This window comes from Electrona antarctica (assembly GCF_951216825.1).
Source record: "Electrona antarctica genome assembly, chromosome: 24".
NCBI classification, from domain to species: domain Eukaryota; kingdom Metazoa; phylum Chordata; class Actinopteri; order Myctophiformes; family Myctophidae; genus Electrona; species Electrona antarctica.
The window spans coordinates 11,189,817-11,207,053 of NC_136803.1; the positions used below are offsets into that span (position 1 = coordinate 11,189,817).

Sequence of the window (17,237 nt, forward strand, 5' to 3'; positions counted from 1 at the left end):
TGACATATATCCATAAATGGAGATCTAAGGGATGACATCAGGTATCTCCATATATGGACTTTACTATGACATCAGGGTCTCCACATCCATATCCCTGATGATGTCACATGATGTCACGAGACCTGCATAGGCACCATATATGGTGCCCGACACACCAACTGACGGGAAATGACTCCATAGTTAACTGTGAGTCTGCGACCTTCGGTCGCAATTATGATTATAAATACATTAATTACAAAATGCATTGCATTTGACAATATCACAAAATGAACAATCTAGTGAACTATTACAAATAAACTATGTTAAGCACATTAAACATACTGTTCCTATATTGTGCAAATGTGCCAAAGTGACATAAGAGCTTGTAGATCGGCAATTTTAGTTTTTTGTCGTACGCAAGTATATATCGCTTAACCATGAGCATCCGTATTGTGGGGAAAGCTTTCGCTGAAAATAGCAGATCCGACAAGCTCACTACGCGACGCAACCATCTTCAGCAAAAACCTTCCCCACAATAACAGAAAACACTAGCATAGAGCCCTGAGGTACTCCGCTCAACCAATCCGAACCCTATAGTTTTACAAAAAGAGAAAGATACAGAGATACAGAGAGATATATGAGCGACGAGAAAAAGCAGAACCATGTAAGCCCACCGGTGGGGTGACCAGGGTTCACCTGTCGGGGTGCTGTGGAATCAAAGACTGTGCCTGGCCTGCAGCCAGAGGTGAGATCCTCAGTGAACAGACTCCTTCTCAAAGCAGCCAGCCAGCAGCTGAACACACAGGGAGGTGTCTTCACCATGCAGACACACACACACACACACACACACACACACACACACACACACACACACACACACACACACACACACACACACACACACACACACACACACACACACACACACACACACACACACACACACACACACACACACAGTCTGTCACATAACGTACAGTTTCTCTCTCTCTGTCTGTCTGTCTATTTGTCTCTCTCTCTCTCTCACACACGCACGCGCACACACACACACACACACACACACACACACACACACACACACACACACACACACACACACAGTCTGTCACATAACGTACAGTTTCTCTCTCTCTGTCTGTCTGTCTATTTGTCTCTCTCTCTCTCTCTCACACACACACAACACACAACACACAACACACAACACACACACACACACACACTGCATCATTGCACCTAACAACAGCGCATAATCCTCCTCGTAAACCATGCAGACACACTGCTGTTCTGAGCCAGTGGGCCCTGCCGTTAGATAAAAAGCAAAAGCATGATACAACTAATTATAGATGTACCGTGTGTGTGTGTGAGCGTGCATGTATGTGTGTGTGTGCGTGCGTGTGCGTGCGTGCGTGCGTGCGTGCGTGCGTGCGTGTGTGGGCACGTGTGTGTGTGTGTGGGCATGCGGGGGGGGTGTACTGCATGGGGGGGCACTCAGCTCCCTTGGCAAGCGTGATTTAGCAGGCTTGCACTTTGAATGGTCTGTTTAACTAATGTGTAGTAATTAGTTCTCTGGAAATCGGTGGGCAGATTAAGACGGTATATTTCAGGGAGAAGACATCTGCACCTATGATTAATATTTTTCCAGTGTAGAATGGTTTATTGTATTTATAGGATGCTTATTCCTTCCATTAAACAGGGACATTGTTGTACAGTGGATGAATTGTAAATTAATGTGCTCTGGATGTAGCGAAAAAAGGAAACAGTTTACTTTTTATAGCTATAAGTAATGTGAAACCAATTTCCACTTGGCGGGGCGCGGTGTGTGTGTGTGGGAGGTGGGTGATTTTGGCCTAGGCTTTCCATGACAATTTGTTATATCATTTAGCTTGTCTATTGCACTACCTCACTGGTTAGGCAAACTGTCACGTAAACCTCGGGCTGTCGCACCGAGGACACTGTAAGATTAATCAGCTTGAAGTGGAGCATTGTTACATTGACTTTATGCAGATGGAACTTTTCATCTCCGGGTGAAAATGTAAGTCTGCTGCATCCCTGGCATCCTTACACAATGCAGACTCTCGTAGAGGTTGGATGTCATCTCGCCTAATCTTGCCAGCTCCTATAACTACTCTATCAGCGAGGTTGCAGGCGACGAAGCAAAGACTAGTGGGCGGGTGTCTTACTATGCGCCGATCACAGTTCTCATTCAAATTAGAGAAAAAGTTACATTTCCACGGCTGAAATAGTTTTGGGTACATTCACATAGGTGACACCCTCTTTCTAAATGAGACATTTTTTTTCTCAGGAAGTTATTCAAATGTAAGGAGATTCTTCTCAGGAAGTTATTCAAATGTAAGGAGATTCTTCTCAGGAAGCTATTCCGACGTGCGAAAGAATTCCAGTGCAGCACTGTCCAGACTCCGGGGCAGCGGCATGCAGCGATGCAGATTCTGTTGGAGAATAATAACTAGATGTGCGGAATCCCACAGATGTACTACTCGCTGCGAATAACTAGTCAAAAAAAAAGTGCGATAATGAGTGTGGTTGAGAAGTTGAGCGCACACATCGAATGAAAGCTTTAGAAATACTCCACGAGCCATTATTCCATGATCCCTTATGAATGGCAGGTGAAGGCAGGAGGAAGATCTCCCACCTGATTCTCCCCGGGCTGCCTTGAGTGCATTCTTACTCTCTGCTCCTTTTTCAATGGCTCGCTCAGCCTCTATCCATATAATGATTAGACTATTCCACGGTGCTCACAGGATAATGGGTAATGGCAGCCTCATAATTGACTAAGAATAGGTGTACATCTGCTTCCTTAAACAGTATTTGCAACCTGTTGTTTTTTGTGTTTGTTTGTTTGTTTTAACAAAAGAGCAGATCTACAAGCTCAAAACATGTCACATTGTGATGTTCTGTGAGCTTGTAGATTGGCTATTTTTGAGGGGCGCTATACAGGTTGAATGGTTGTCTTTAGTTCAATGTTTGTTTTAAAAATGCCATTGACAATGAAGGGAGAATGTACGTCATCTTGTCCCTGACACAAACATTAAATGCCATTAACAATAAAGAGAATTTAATGTTTGTTTTGACACCGTTTGTTTTACATCACCATTACATCACCTAATCAAGTTGATTAGGTGACTTTAATATATTAGCGCCCCTCACTTCACACAGGTGTGATTTTTTCCCACACTTTTGCGTGACTGTCGCATATAAAATTGGTCATTAATTTGTTTAAACAGATACAAGGTGTCTGCCCAACAGTGATGATGTATACTCTCTCACACATCCAATCAGCATACCTAAATAAAAATCAGATATAGTTGAAGCTTCCCTAGATATTCACAGACTTTTGTGTAAAGGGGTGGCTTTGCAGGCGGTGGGTAGAGCATAGCTTCTCAAACTAGGGGTGCCTAAGAATACTAATATTTGGAATTCATCAATATCATCCATATCACTTCAGTTTAACCACTTGCACCCTCTCTATACAACAAGTCTCTTCACCAAAAAAGGAGTTGGTTAAACGCCAAGTATAAAAGATATTTTCAGTCCTAATGGAAACAAAGATTCTCTCCAGTTTTCCTCGTGACATGCTGTATCTTTGGGGGAAAGATTTACGTAAAAAAGTTGGAAAAAAAAGTTATTTACAGGGGTGACCTGAGCCAAAAATGTTTGAGAGCCACTGGTATGGAAGTGACAGTATACACTGACACCACGCTAGACAGGAACGCCCAAAAACGTCACATCCGGTTTTAGCCTGGGTTAAGAATTTTCTATGGCTGCCAATGCAACTTGGTCCAATCCTTAATCACATACGGACAAACATCTATGCCGATGCTATCTAACTTGCGGAGGTAGCGTGCCTTGTCCACGGGCAACATATCTTTCAACGTATGGCATTGCAAATACGTTTGATAATCGCTACTCTGCTCAATATTGTTTTGAAAATGCCGCAAATTGCATTGCAGTGAACGAGCGCAAATCACAACTTCCCCCGGTTGTGGGCGGAGTCACAGTTTGAGACGCTGATTACGCGCCGTTGTGTCAGTGTATACTGTGACCCATGCACACACGCAAAACCACAGGTCATGCTACAGCTACAGTATATAAGTATATAAGGCCTTTGTATACTGTAGGCCTATCATTAATTAATGTAGGGCGACTGTGGCTCAAGAGGTAGAGCAGGTCGTCCAATGATCCATGGGTCGGCGGTTCGAATCCCGGTTCCTCCTGGCTACATGTCGAAGTGTCCTTGGGCAAGACACTGAACCCCAAATTGCTCCCGATGTGCTGGTTGGTACCTTGCATGGCTTCCGCCGCAATCGGTGTATGAATGTGTGTGTGAATGGGTGAATGGTAAATGGTGCATTTATATAGCGCCTTGGATAAAGGCGCTATATAAATGCACCATTTACCATTTAGGAGTATTATTTTAGGAGTATTATTTTAACCCATTAAGACCTGAGGCCTTCTAAATCAGAAGTTCTCTTCTGTGAAGTATCCATTGGAAGTTACTTTTTAACAATAAACAAACTGTAATAAATGAGCAAATCAAACACAGAAAGGAGAATAAAACAGGCTCCTCTTGTAATCAATATTTTAGACGGTGGTGGTTCGTTGCGAAACGCATCCAACAGGTAGAAGAAGCCTCGGGCGTTACATAATTGGGTGTGCTGCGTTAACGTGCCGAGCCTGCACCTGTGGTGTGGAGTCTGTACACCATTTAACCCATTTTGACCTGAGATCAGATTCTAAAAATGTCTGTTTGAAAATGACAGTTTTCTGAAAAAGCTATGTTTCTATGTCAGTCGTTCTTCGATTTTTCAAAAATAGCAGACCTACAAGCTCGTAGCGCGCCACTCGGTGGCGCGCTATGAGCTTGTAGATCTGCTATTTTCAATAGCTAAAGCATAACATAATGCTAACACCGAAAGGGGTCCCCGCCCAAAATGGGTTAACAGCCGTCTCAACAGGCAAAGATGCCAGATTAACCCCGCTAGCTGGGTTTAAGTGGAGGTGGATCGATCGCAAAAATAACCTGGCTGCAACACAACGGGTCTCATATGCCAGCAGTGACGGGGGGTACGCAGTAAAATCCTCGGTGTTAACTTAACTCTGTGAGTGTGCAAATGGAACCAAATGGACCCGTAAGGGTCCATTTGGTTCCATTTGCACACATGGATACATTTTTACTGTGTAAAGGCATGGGAAAGAAATGGTTTGAGGACACTGATGTGGCATTCAAGCATATATTTATACTTGAACTAAAGCATACATCATTCAATATTGCAAATACAGAAAATAAAGTTTAGCCCTAAATAGGGGAGTAACAATCGGAAATGAATGAGTGAATACAATAAAATACACCGCATAATATACAACAGCAAGCATGACGTGACTACCGATATCATTGTTTCTCCTTGGCTTCGATATCTCACTTGTAAATGATTAATGACGCTGTCATTTTATAATGCTCTGTCAGATCTGCCTTGCATGTTTAAGTACCGCCTCCTGTGTCACCATGTAAGCCAAGGGATAACGTCACCGCCAGGTTGTCGGGTAGAAAACTATATGGCAGCGTCACGCAAAAAAAGAGAAAAATGGCATATCTACAACTTCACAGACTAGCTTGTAGACCCGCTAATTAAAAATAACATAGTAATCATGCCCCCGGCTATAGGTAAAGGAGGGCCCCCACTAGTGGCAATTTGATGTTATCTAGTCTGCTCCAAATCCCACAGAGCAGTCCTCAATTCTATAAGCTTCGAGGACTTTGGGTGTTCATACCAAGTGGGGAAATGAGAAATGTCCAACTTCAGGGTATGGAAAAGTCGATGTGAATGGACCTCCAACTGTCAGAATCTTTCTCATAGCTCCGACTTATATGACATGCAGTCTTTTTGAAAAAATGGTTTAAAGGTTATAGACATGGTAGAATGGCTACTTAGACAGGAATCTTTTATGTTGACAAACCTTAGAGGTGAAGCACAGAAAGTGGATGAGGAGTTCTTAATTCAGTTTATTTCAAGGCTTAGTTGTATGATTTGATGGCTTGTTTGTTTTTGTTTGTGTTTTATCGTTTGTATGAGCTCTGACGTGCCATTGATATCGGTAATGGACGCACCTGTTTTCTGAATGTGCTCTAAATAACGTGCCTTGTAAGCTTGTGGGCTGCATGGGCACCGTGAGGCATTATTAACTATTCACTGTGGTCCCACAGGGGTCTTTTGCTATTTATTTTTTTACATTGGGACCTTAATCTACACTGTAAAATCCTCTGTGTTAATTTAACACTGAGAGTGCACAAATGGTACTGACAGGTTATGACATGATACTGACATGATACTGACCATGATACTGACCATGATACTGACACTATACTGACATGATACTGACCATGAAACTGACTAATACTGACATGACACTAACCATGATACTGACACTATACTGGCATGATACTGACCATGATACTGACATGATACTGACCGTGATACTGACACTATACTGACATGATACTGACCATGAAACTGACTAATACTGACATGACACTAACCATGATACTGACACTATACTGACCATGATACTGACACTATACTGGCATGATACTGACCATGATACTGACACAATACTGGCATGATACTGACCATGATACTGACATGACACTATAACCATGATACTGACATGATACTGACATGACACTATATCCATGATATTGACTTGACACTAACCATGAATCCATGATACTGACCATGATACTATGATACTGACACTATACTGACATGATACTGATCATGATACGTTGTAGAAAATAGTCCTTGACCTGATGAAGGAGACAGAGACGTTGTAACGCTCAGTAGCCTAATAAACTACTGGTATATAAGTGAAGACAGTGTGCGGGACCTCCTTTCTCTCATTGATCATGATACTGACCATGATATTGATATGATACTGACCATGATACTGACATGATAATGACCATGATACTGACATCATACACTCATACAGTACATAAACTCTCAGATTTACAGACCCATAAGGGTCCATTCAAACCCCCTGGTGGTCCTCAGGCCTGACTATATCTCACCACAACTAGCTAATCTACAAGACTACGTCATAAGTGCTCTAAACAAACATTGTAATGTCCTTAACCCATTTAGGCCTGAGCTCGATTCTACGAAATGTCTTCTACATCCTGACAGTTTTCTGAAAAAGCTATGTTTCTATGTCAGTCATAGAAAAGCATAACATAATGCTAACACCAAAAGGGGTTCCCGCCCAAAATGGGTTAAAGTGCATAGACTTGGCTGGAAAACGATTTACGTCAAAGTGCTCTAAGCAAACATAAAGAATCCCATAGACTTATAGGCTGCCGTATGATCATGATCTTCAAAAGCCATGCATTGGAGGCGCTAGCGTCACTCAAAATGAAAATAAGTAAATTAATGAAAATACTACCACACATACAGTATACAGGCCCTCTTCTAGATGAACTATACGGGCCCCATCAGTCACACAGTCACACATACAAGGGGTGAACCATCCAGTTGTGGTGCTTTGATGCACCACAACTCCTATGAACTGTAGTGTTCAACACTGGTGAACGTTTATCGGCCAACAGAAAATAAATCTGTTGGCCGATAAACGCACACAGTTATCTTTCAGTATAAGCCAACCACTCCCAACGTAAGTCAAACTAAGAGTACTGCCCAAGACAATATGGGAGGAGGCGTCGGCATGCGTTGACTACAACACTTCTGACGCAGATGTGTGAGTGTGCCCTAAGGCTTGGAGACCTGCCATGGAGACCTACGTTCCATCTTGAAGGATGAACATGACATGAAGATTACACCATACGTCATGTGTTTTAGTTTCTATTTTAATTTTGTCATACACACACAGCCAGTCAAGCATATCAGATACTTTATAGGCCGTGCTCACAAAGTAACTATTGTCACTTTTTGCTAAGATGGAATTTCGATAAACATGATTTTTGTTTAGGCTTGGAAGCCTAAATTCCTGCTGTGTGTACGTGACAAGGTACGTGACAAAGGGAAAGTCAAATGTAAAGTCTGTTGCTGTTTTAATCTGTCATAGGCGCAGCCATGGCCAAACTATTTCAGATACTTTATGGGCTGTGCCTGTGCTCACAAAGTAGCCTTTGTCACTCTTCATACGGTACTGGAGCTATGACCATCCAGCACTAGAGGGCAATCTAGCATAGGATGGCATTATGTGACGTTAACACGTCTCCCTAAGGACCACACACACACACATTTCAGACCACACACACACATTTCAGTTTCGAAATGCACATGACGGCTTCAAAATGAACCACAAACATTAGATAGAAACAAAACAAAGGCCTACCAATATATTGCTGGTGCACATGCATGCACACATGCACGCACGCACGCACACATGCATGCCATGCACACACGCAGGGATGTGTGGAATTTTTTAACTAGTGGGGCTATGTAGCGTGCACGTGCTTGAGTCGCGAGCGATCACTAATTGACATAACCTCTTTATGACTATTTATTAACCCAAAACATTCTGTAAATCAAATTGTATTCTATTTACTTGCATAATGGGGAAACGTTCATGTTGTCATAACCCATTTTGGGTGGGAACCCCTTTTGGTGTTAGCATTATGTTATGCTTTAGCTATTGAAAAATAGCAGATCTACAAGCTCATAGCGCGCCACCGAGTGGCGCGCTACGAGCTTGTAGGTCTGCTATTTTTGTAAAATCGAAGAACGACTGACATAGAAACATAGCTTTTTCAGAAAACTGTCAGGATATAGAAGACATTTTTAGAATCTGATCTCAGGTCAAAATGGGATAATTATGCATTTACCTTGCAAACCTCACCTCTGTAATTGAATTGGTTCATGGATCCATCAGTCACTGTTATCCAACTCTATAGAATATACTTCAGACACCTATAGAGTACTTAGTAGATCGACACAATGGACCGTCACCATCGATACGCATGCATCCAAGGTCGGCCATTCCTGTTATTTCAAGCTGTGACACTCACCTTCCGAATACACGGAAGGGGGGGTGTCCCTAGGGGAATATGAGCTGCATGGGTGAACAACTCTGTGCCCTCTCCAGACATTTAATAATATAGCTTTGTGGTCCTTAAAGGTTACTAGAGAAGTCTGCAGGGTACTGTGGTTTTCACGAGTTACAGGAAAGCCTGCATGTACGAGTGCATTGTGGGTTTTTTTGTGTTATTGTATTATTATTATTATTCGGAGAACGAATTACGAATCAATATTAGTCAACAGTCTAAAATAAAGTTGGGAGACCGACCCCAGAGGCAAATAAAGAATGAAAATCTAGTAAATTACAATTTGATCAAGACATCTGTTCCTTCATTACTCATTACTCATCGTCACCCTGTTCAGGAAACACAGAGGGCATGGGAAATATGAAGATAGGCTGTTCTTTTGGGAAGGTGTACCACTAGATTGAAGAACATGATTTCCGTTTAGGCTTGGAGACTTGCCATGGAGCCTGAATGCCAGCTGGAAGCTGCATGACAAGGTAAGCACAAGGCAACAAAGGCCTTCCTTTTCAAATGTGGTAAGGAATGTTTTTATTTTATTTTTTTCAATCTGTCATACGCAAGCGAAAGACATTTAATGGCCTTCCTCTACAAACGATGAAAGTCAGTGTTTTTCCTGTGTATGTGTGTGTGTGTGTGTGTGTGTGTGTGTGTGTGTGTGTGTGTGCGTGTGCGTGTGTGTATTTGAAACACACACACACAAGTACAGTGCAATAGCTTGGCTGTGTCTGTGTGTGTATTTGAAACAACACACACACACACACACACACACACACACACACACACACACACACACACACACACACACACACACACACACACACACACACACACACACACACACACACACACACACACACACACACACACACACACACACACACACACACACACACAGCCAAGCTATTGCACTGTACTTTATGGGCTGTCGCCTTTGTAACTTGTGTCACAGCAGATGGCTATCCAGCACTAAAGCATAATCTAGCATAATGCATTGTGTAAACCTCTTCTTCTTAGTGCACGACCTGGGCAGATTAGGAAAGTAAATGAAGTCATAAGAATGTGTCAGAGTACAACGATCTGTTTGATTAGCTGGTCTTTTTTCTTTCAAAGCTAACAGCTTTGTTTTCCAGGGCAGGTACGCTAATTAAGTGCCTGATGACCTAAACAGCTGAGACTTGTGCTGACCCTCCTGGTCTCATTGGAGGAGGTGTTTCAAGACCAATTAAAAGTGAATACTGCAGAGGACACTCAGGACAGTTAAAATAGGCAAACAACAACATTGCAAATGTCTCTTTGAAAAGCACAACCCCATCATCCTGTGTTAGCTGCTAATAATCTAGCTAACAATCCAAATCAACACATTTCACCTTTTACGAACCACACACATTTCAGTTTGGAAATGCACACGACAGCTTCAAAATTCACAGTTGAGATATTAATAGGTGTAAGTTATGCCGTAGAACAAAATGTGAAGCTCTCTTATGATCATGTTAACCACAGCCCTTAGACCAGTGGTTCTCAAACTTTTACATTTTATTTCAAGCATTTTCAAGAACTCTGAGAGTGCACAAATGGAACCAAATGGACCCATATGGCCACTTGGTTCCGTGTGTGTGCACGCACACACAGACACGTGCATGCGTGTACTACAGCATTCCAGGTACTGTGTTTTTATGGGTCAGGGGAAATCCATGTGGGGAACACATTGGGGAACTTGTGTTCCTATTTTGTTTTGTTCCTAGATTGCAATTACACATTAATAGTAATCAACAGCAACACACTAAAAATAAGCAGTTTGGAGACTCACACAAGACTTGGAGAAGTGTGTACGGCATAAAGCTTGCAAAGTAAGAGTGGACCTAGCAATTTAATATTACTCTGTGAGGCTACAACTGGGTGGGCTATTTGGTCACCCTGCCAGGGAACAGAGCATCTAAAAACAAACTGTTCTTTTGGGGAAATGGAACACCAATGATGAATGCTTTTGACTATCAAGATTTCTGTTTAGGCTTGGAGACCTGCCACGGATACTTGTAAATTCCGGCAGGAAGCTACATGACAACGTAGGTAAGCACGAGGCAACAATGGCCTTCCTCTTCAAAAATGGGGTAAGTCAAATATGTTTTATTTTTTATTTTTCTAATCTGTCATATGCAGACACAGCTGCAGCCATGTCATATATACTTTATGGGCTATGCACACAAAGTAGCCTTTGTCACTTAGAACACCAGATTGATGAACATGATTTCTGTTTGAGGCTTGGAGAGATGCCATAGAGGCATTGCATTCCAGCTGGAAGCTACGTGACAAGGTAAGCACGATGCAACAATGGCCGTACAAAAAAAAAAGAGAGAAAAACTTGCACACGTCAAATGTGTTCTTGTTTTTTAATCTGTCTAAAGCACACATGGCCAAAGCCAAGCTATTGCAAATCACATACTTTATGGGCTGTTCTCAACAATGTAGCCTTTGTCACTTTGTTCTTATTATAGCTATGATCATCCCTGGGACAGAAATTCAGGGGGAAAGTACGGCTGTCCTCGGGCCCAGGACGCCCCCCGAAGGCCCATCACATCCAACTTTACTGTATGTTAAGCATTAGGAATGTAGTGCCCCAGGGGTGGAATGTCGAGCGGGCCCATCATAGGAAATACACGTCCAACATCATTTGCTTTAGTTGAAGTGGGTTCCAAAATGACAGGATCGCTGTCCGTGGTGCTGAACTCTTAGTCTGCGTGCATGTGGGTGCTGTTGTGCACGATTTAGGGGCTGTGCAGGCAGGCATGCATTGTAGTGTTATTTATTTTCCCTGTGTGTGTTTGTCCATTTTAACTATTCAAAGTACATCAAATTAAACATTCTCTTATCTAAATGGCCTATATGTTTTGTGATGTTTGGAATCCAATGTTTAGAGCAAAGGCTTGGAAGCCCTGCGGATGCTGGCCTGTGCTTGTTTGTTGCAATGTAAGGTTAAGCTTTAATGGGTCATTTAGCACCATAATGCAACAGTATAGTGCTTTTCTGTACCTGGACTTGTCCACTGTGCACAGAACTGTATACAGTGGTTCTGCCAATGGCCATCATACAGCTCTAGAGGGTAATCTCACATAGGATGGTATTATATGGACCTCTTTGCCAAGTGCATGGCCTGGGAAAATTAGGAAAGTAAATGATGTAATCAGAATTAGTCAGATTACAAGAATCTGCCTGATTAGCATCAGTAGCTCTTCTTTCAAAGCTATAAAAAAAATGAATGTTTTCAGGCAAGTACGTTAATTGTATGCTTAATGGCCTAAGCAGCTGAGCCTTGTGATGACCTTCCTGGCGTTACTTGGACGAGGTTTTTCAAGACCAATTAAAAGTGAATACTGCAGAGAGTACAGTTGAAAAAGGCCAAAAACATTTCTGAAAGCACGACCCCATCACCCCATCATGTTGCTGCCACTTTACCGCTTTCAACATGGCCTGCAAGGTTCTTTCATTTTTGTCCTATGAGCCAGTGTCAGATATCATAATATATCAATTCATAATAGAGGATTTAGATGAATGCATTTACAGACAACAAGAATCACGTGTTTTTAACTCATTTTGGGCGGGAACCCCTTTTGGTGTTAGCATTATGTTATGCTTTTAGCTATTGAAAAATAGCAGATCTACAAGCTCATAGCGCGCCACCGAGTGGCGCGCTACGAGCTTGTAGGTCTGCTATTTTTGAAAAATCGAAGAACGACTGACATTAGAAACATAGCTTTTTCAGAAAACTCTCAGGATGTAGGATGTTATGCTTTAGCTATTGAAAAATAGCAGATCTACAAGCTCGTAGCGCGCCACCAAGTGGCGCGCTACGAGCTTGTAGGTCTGCTATTTTTGAAAAATCAAAGAACGACTGACATAGAAACATAGCTTTTTCAGAAAACTGTCAGGATGTAGAAGACATTTTTTAGAATCTGATCTCAGGTCAAAATGGGTTAATCTTGAACTCTAGAACTGCGTGGTCAGCAGGCATCAACACAGAAAGGCTGGACTTTATACAAAGGCTGTGAATTGAGTGCACTGCACTGCATGGCCTTGGTCCACAGGACATTTCGTCATAACACTGGCTTTCCATTCCATAACCAACCACAGGGACCTTTGCTTAGACATAGATATATAGGCACAGACATATTTTCTCTTAAAGGTGAATGAAAACAAACTTCATAATATGCTCTTTATCTTCTGGAGAATATCCTCAAGGATTCATTGGACTCTGTACCTGCACTCACTTTGGAAACCACTGGCCTTCACCTGAACTCCCCCATGTCTGATAGAGGGCTTTGTCATAAAAAAGGGGTTTATACTGTAGTAGTTACACAAGGCGACTTGTCAGTGTTCGTGACAAAAGGCAACTTTGTTGTCAGTGTTGGTGACAAAAGACCCGTGCAACAGCAACACAGCAATGAGTGGCATACACCCAGCAGGCCACATGCAGCTATTCTTCAATAATACCTATTCTGATGCTGCATGCTATAGAAAAGACTTTCATCCATACCGGCCTTACCCAACTCGCTCCCATTTAAACTAGCATTGACAATAAATATACAGTCACGTTGAGCAGTAGAAGAAAAGTAGATCACCACCCCCACCTCTTCTTCTTTTTAAAGTGCTAGGTGTTCTGGTTCTGACTTGGAGGCTGTTTGTGGGGGCTGAGAATGAGAGACTTGTTGCATCAAGCGAGGCCCAGTTTCATTTCAGCTTGACACGGAAGGGAAGATTAGAGCCCCTGGTGCTCCCATTACCTCTGCGTATGTGCGTGCACTAATAGAGCATGTGCATGACCTGTGTGTGTGTGTGTGTGTGTGTGTGTGTGTGTGTGTGTGTGTGTGTGTGTGTGTGTGTGTGTGTGTGTGTGTGTGCGCGTGTGTGTTTGTTTGTTTTCCGTCCTCAATTATGGTGGCACTTGTCCTTTTTTTCCCCCACTGTATTAGCAGTGATGTGGCTTGCCCTGCAGGTTTGACACGACCCTGCACCCACGTACTGCATCCGCATCGAGCCTACTAGCGGCCCGCAGCTCTCCACTGCAATCCCAGGGAATGATAATTGTGACTTCCGCCCACTGAAGAGGCGCCAGAGAGAGAGTTCAACTCCCCTGCCCCTCGTTTCGTCTTTTCTCGGCTGATCCAATATTCCGTGGGTGTGCGGAGCCTATTTTCTGTGCGTCTTTTGAGAAATAGCCTCGCTGTATTTATCTGAAGGGTTTTCCTGTCTCAGAGTACACTGCGGCTGAACAGAGTTCGACTATATCTATACCCCCCCCCCCCCCCCCCCTGTCCTTATATGGTTTATTCTCGCCCACTAATGGCCCCTGTGACTGTTCAGCTTGCGCATGATAAACCCAATTTGCATGGGATATTTCACAAAATCGCAGCACTACATGCCCACCTGCAATGCCGAGGAGACTAAACCCACATTATGTGATGTAGTGGGATGTACAGTAGCCTATGCAGGCAGGGTAGTAAATGTTTTCCCTCATTGCCAGTTTGAGCATTTAATTTCACGTCATGGTAATCCAACTGCTTCTTGATGACCACAAGAAAACACACCAGCCTGCCTCTGGGGAGTTTATACTATAGTCCATTATTTTCCCAATTGTTCTGTGGCTGACTGATCTTTGAAGCTGGCCCATTAATTTGAGCTGGCAGTTACAGTATAGAGGCAGAGAAGAGACTCTTCTTACTGTACTCAAACATATTGAAGTGCATCTTGGTTTGGAATATATCCAATAGCCTTAATTGTAAGGCCTTGTAAATAAAATAAACAGTTTAAATATTTCTTCATTAAAATACACAATTTGGGGTGAACAGATGCATGACGTGGGTACAAAGGCACACAAGCTATTAAAACAATGGAGCAGTCAACCCCAAAATTGGCATCCAAATCCAATTAAAGAAAACACAATAAGAAGCTAATGGAGACACTGTTTTTCTTGAGCAAGGTGCACTTGTGCTTGCCGAATGTGCACATTCTGCACACCCTCCTGGACCTGTCCTGAAGTGCCAAATGGCAGAGGCTAGCCTCCACAAGAAAGAAAAAAGTAGACCAAAGGAGGGGAGGTGGAAAGAATATGCCCAAAACAAGCTTTAGCCCATATCAGTTTTCATCTACAGCACGAGCAAAGAAATGCAATTAATTGACCAAAAGATAACATAACCAAATCACCCGCAGATGTTTGAGAGAACAAGACGGAGCGGCCAAAGAATGCTGTGTTCGGTGTGCAGATGTCCTACATGCCCACTGCTAATAAGCTTAAAGATGAAAGGCAACAGAGCCAGTAAATCTGCACTATGCAGATCAGCGCTGCGCATGCAGCCAGCCAGCGCAGCGCCATAGGACAGTAGCCTCCTGAGTCCTGCACGGTGAGTTACAGTAGCCCTATGAAGTCTCTCTCTTTTCTCCTCTATTTTGTATCTGTAAGATTTGTTATGTTACAGTATCATGACAACTAGACTATAGCTCCCACCTCTATCTATCTATCTATCTATCTATCTATCTATCTATCTATCTATCTATCTATCTATCTATCTATCGATCGATCTAGAGAGGTGGGAGCTATAGCCTGCCTAGTTGTCATGATACTATTACTGTGACATATATTATAGGCTATACACAACTTTCAAATTACTTTTCGTTTCTTGATTTAAACAAGGAGAGAGTGAAACAGCAGCCTAACTCTTCGGTGCAGGCTTAAATAGAATATGTCATGGAGGTGTATAGTAGCAAATCACTTCAGAAATGTTAATGCATCATCGTAAATGCTTCATGCTGACACGGCGCACTTGTAAATACCGACTTATTATGATGACAGCCTAAACTGAGAGCAATATTAACGACTTGTAGTTACAACATCGTGTTGGAACGTGTCCATTTGTGGACACCTGGGTACCCTGAAAGCTATTAAACATCGTCTACCTAATATGCAGGCTAGTCCATAATATTAATATAAAAGGGGAACAATATAAGATACAAAACACAATAATGGGACAATACAAATACAGTCGTCTTTGGCTTACCGGCTCAATTGATTAAAAGGAAAAAGAGTGGCTACTCCTGGTACTCCAAATGTTACAGTGTTGGCTCCATCGGGAGGCGCGGGGCTGCGACGCATTGAACCTCGCCAACACTTTCTCTCGAGTCCGATATGTGCTCCTTAAAAGATGGAATGATGATCACAGAAACTTTACGCGCAGTCTTATTACTCCCTTCTGCCTCACTCCGATCCGCAGTTTCTTCCTCCTCTCGTTTCAATCTGTACAATGAATGTTCGAGCCGCGGTTATTCCATTTTTCAAAAAAAGTAGCGCTCACGTTGATTTTGCTGTTCATTCGGGTCCTGGGACGTTCTTCATTATTCTCCTCTGTCTTTCCTCCACTGTGTACTTAATTAATTAACAGGGTCACGCCACGAGATCGAACACAAGAGTGGGGGGGAAAGCCGGTACTGACTTCTGTCATCTTTCGCAGTCCTGCCATATGAGAGGAGCGCATATCGTGTGCTGTGCCCGTGCGGTGCGGTGCGCTCCGTGTAGTGATTCCAAACCGTGATATATTGGAGTGGAGTTCCTCTGTCATTTGCATGCTCTAGAGGTGGACTCGGGGAAGCTTCGCATGCAGTTGCATAGTGTATAGAGCTCCTCCCATTGGAAGCTCTGGGAAGAAGGGAACAAATACATGCATTGATGGGCTTTAAATAGGGCTGGCTACTGCGCCAAGCTCAGTCAGGGGCGAACATACAAGTGTTCTGGGGTGGGAGAGTCTGCAGGTAGAACAACATAGACCCCACGAAAGAAAATGCAGTGGTGAAAGAAGTAGGCCTACTCAGATATTTTACTTAAGCAAAACTAGCAATACCACAATATACATTAAATACTCTGTTACAAGTAAAAGGCCTGGCATGTGTCCAAAATGCTACTTGAGTAAACGTACAAAATATTGGCATCGAAATATACTTAAAGTACCAAAAGTAAAAGTACTAAAATGTTTGAAGATCTACAAGCTCACATCACGTCGTTGTGAGCTTGTAGATCTGCTATTTTCAAATAATCTATGTATAAAATAGGGCTGAATTTTGGTTAATGTAGGCTATGTTTCATAATAATAATTTATATCTGCAAAGTAACTAGAAACTAAAGCTTTCAAATGTGCAGTGG

General features: G+C 42.6%; 1 protein-coding gene across 1 annotated transcript in view; it reads right to left on the reverse strand.

The window, feature by feature from the left end:
- The window catches only part of slitrk6 (SLIT and NTRK-like family, member 6), a 29,878-nt gene extending 13,310 nt beyond the window's left edge, over positions 1 to 16,568 (reverse strand). The window contains exon 1 of the mRNA XM_079495113.1: positions 16,102 to 16,568. The gene's annotated coding sequence lies outside the window, so the exon portion shown is untranslated. The remainder of the gene's footprint in view (positions 1 to 16,101) is intronic.
- Between the last annotated feature and the right edge of the window lie 669 nt (positions 16,569 to 17,237).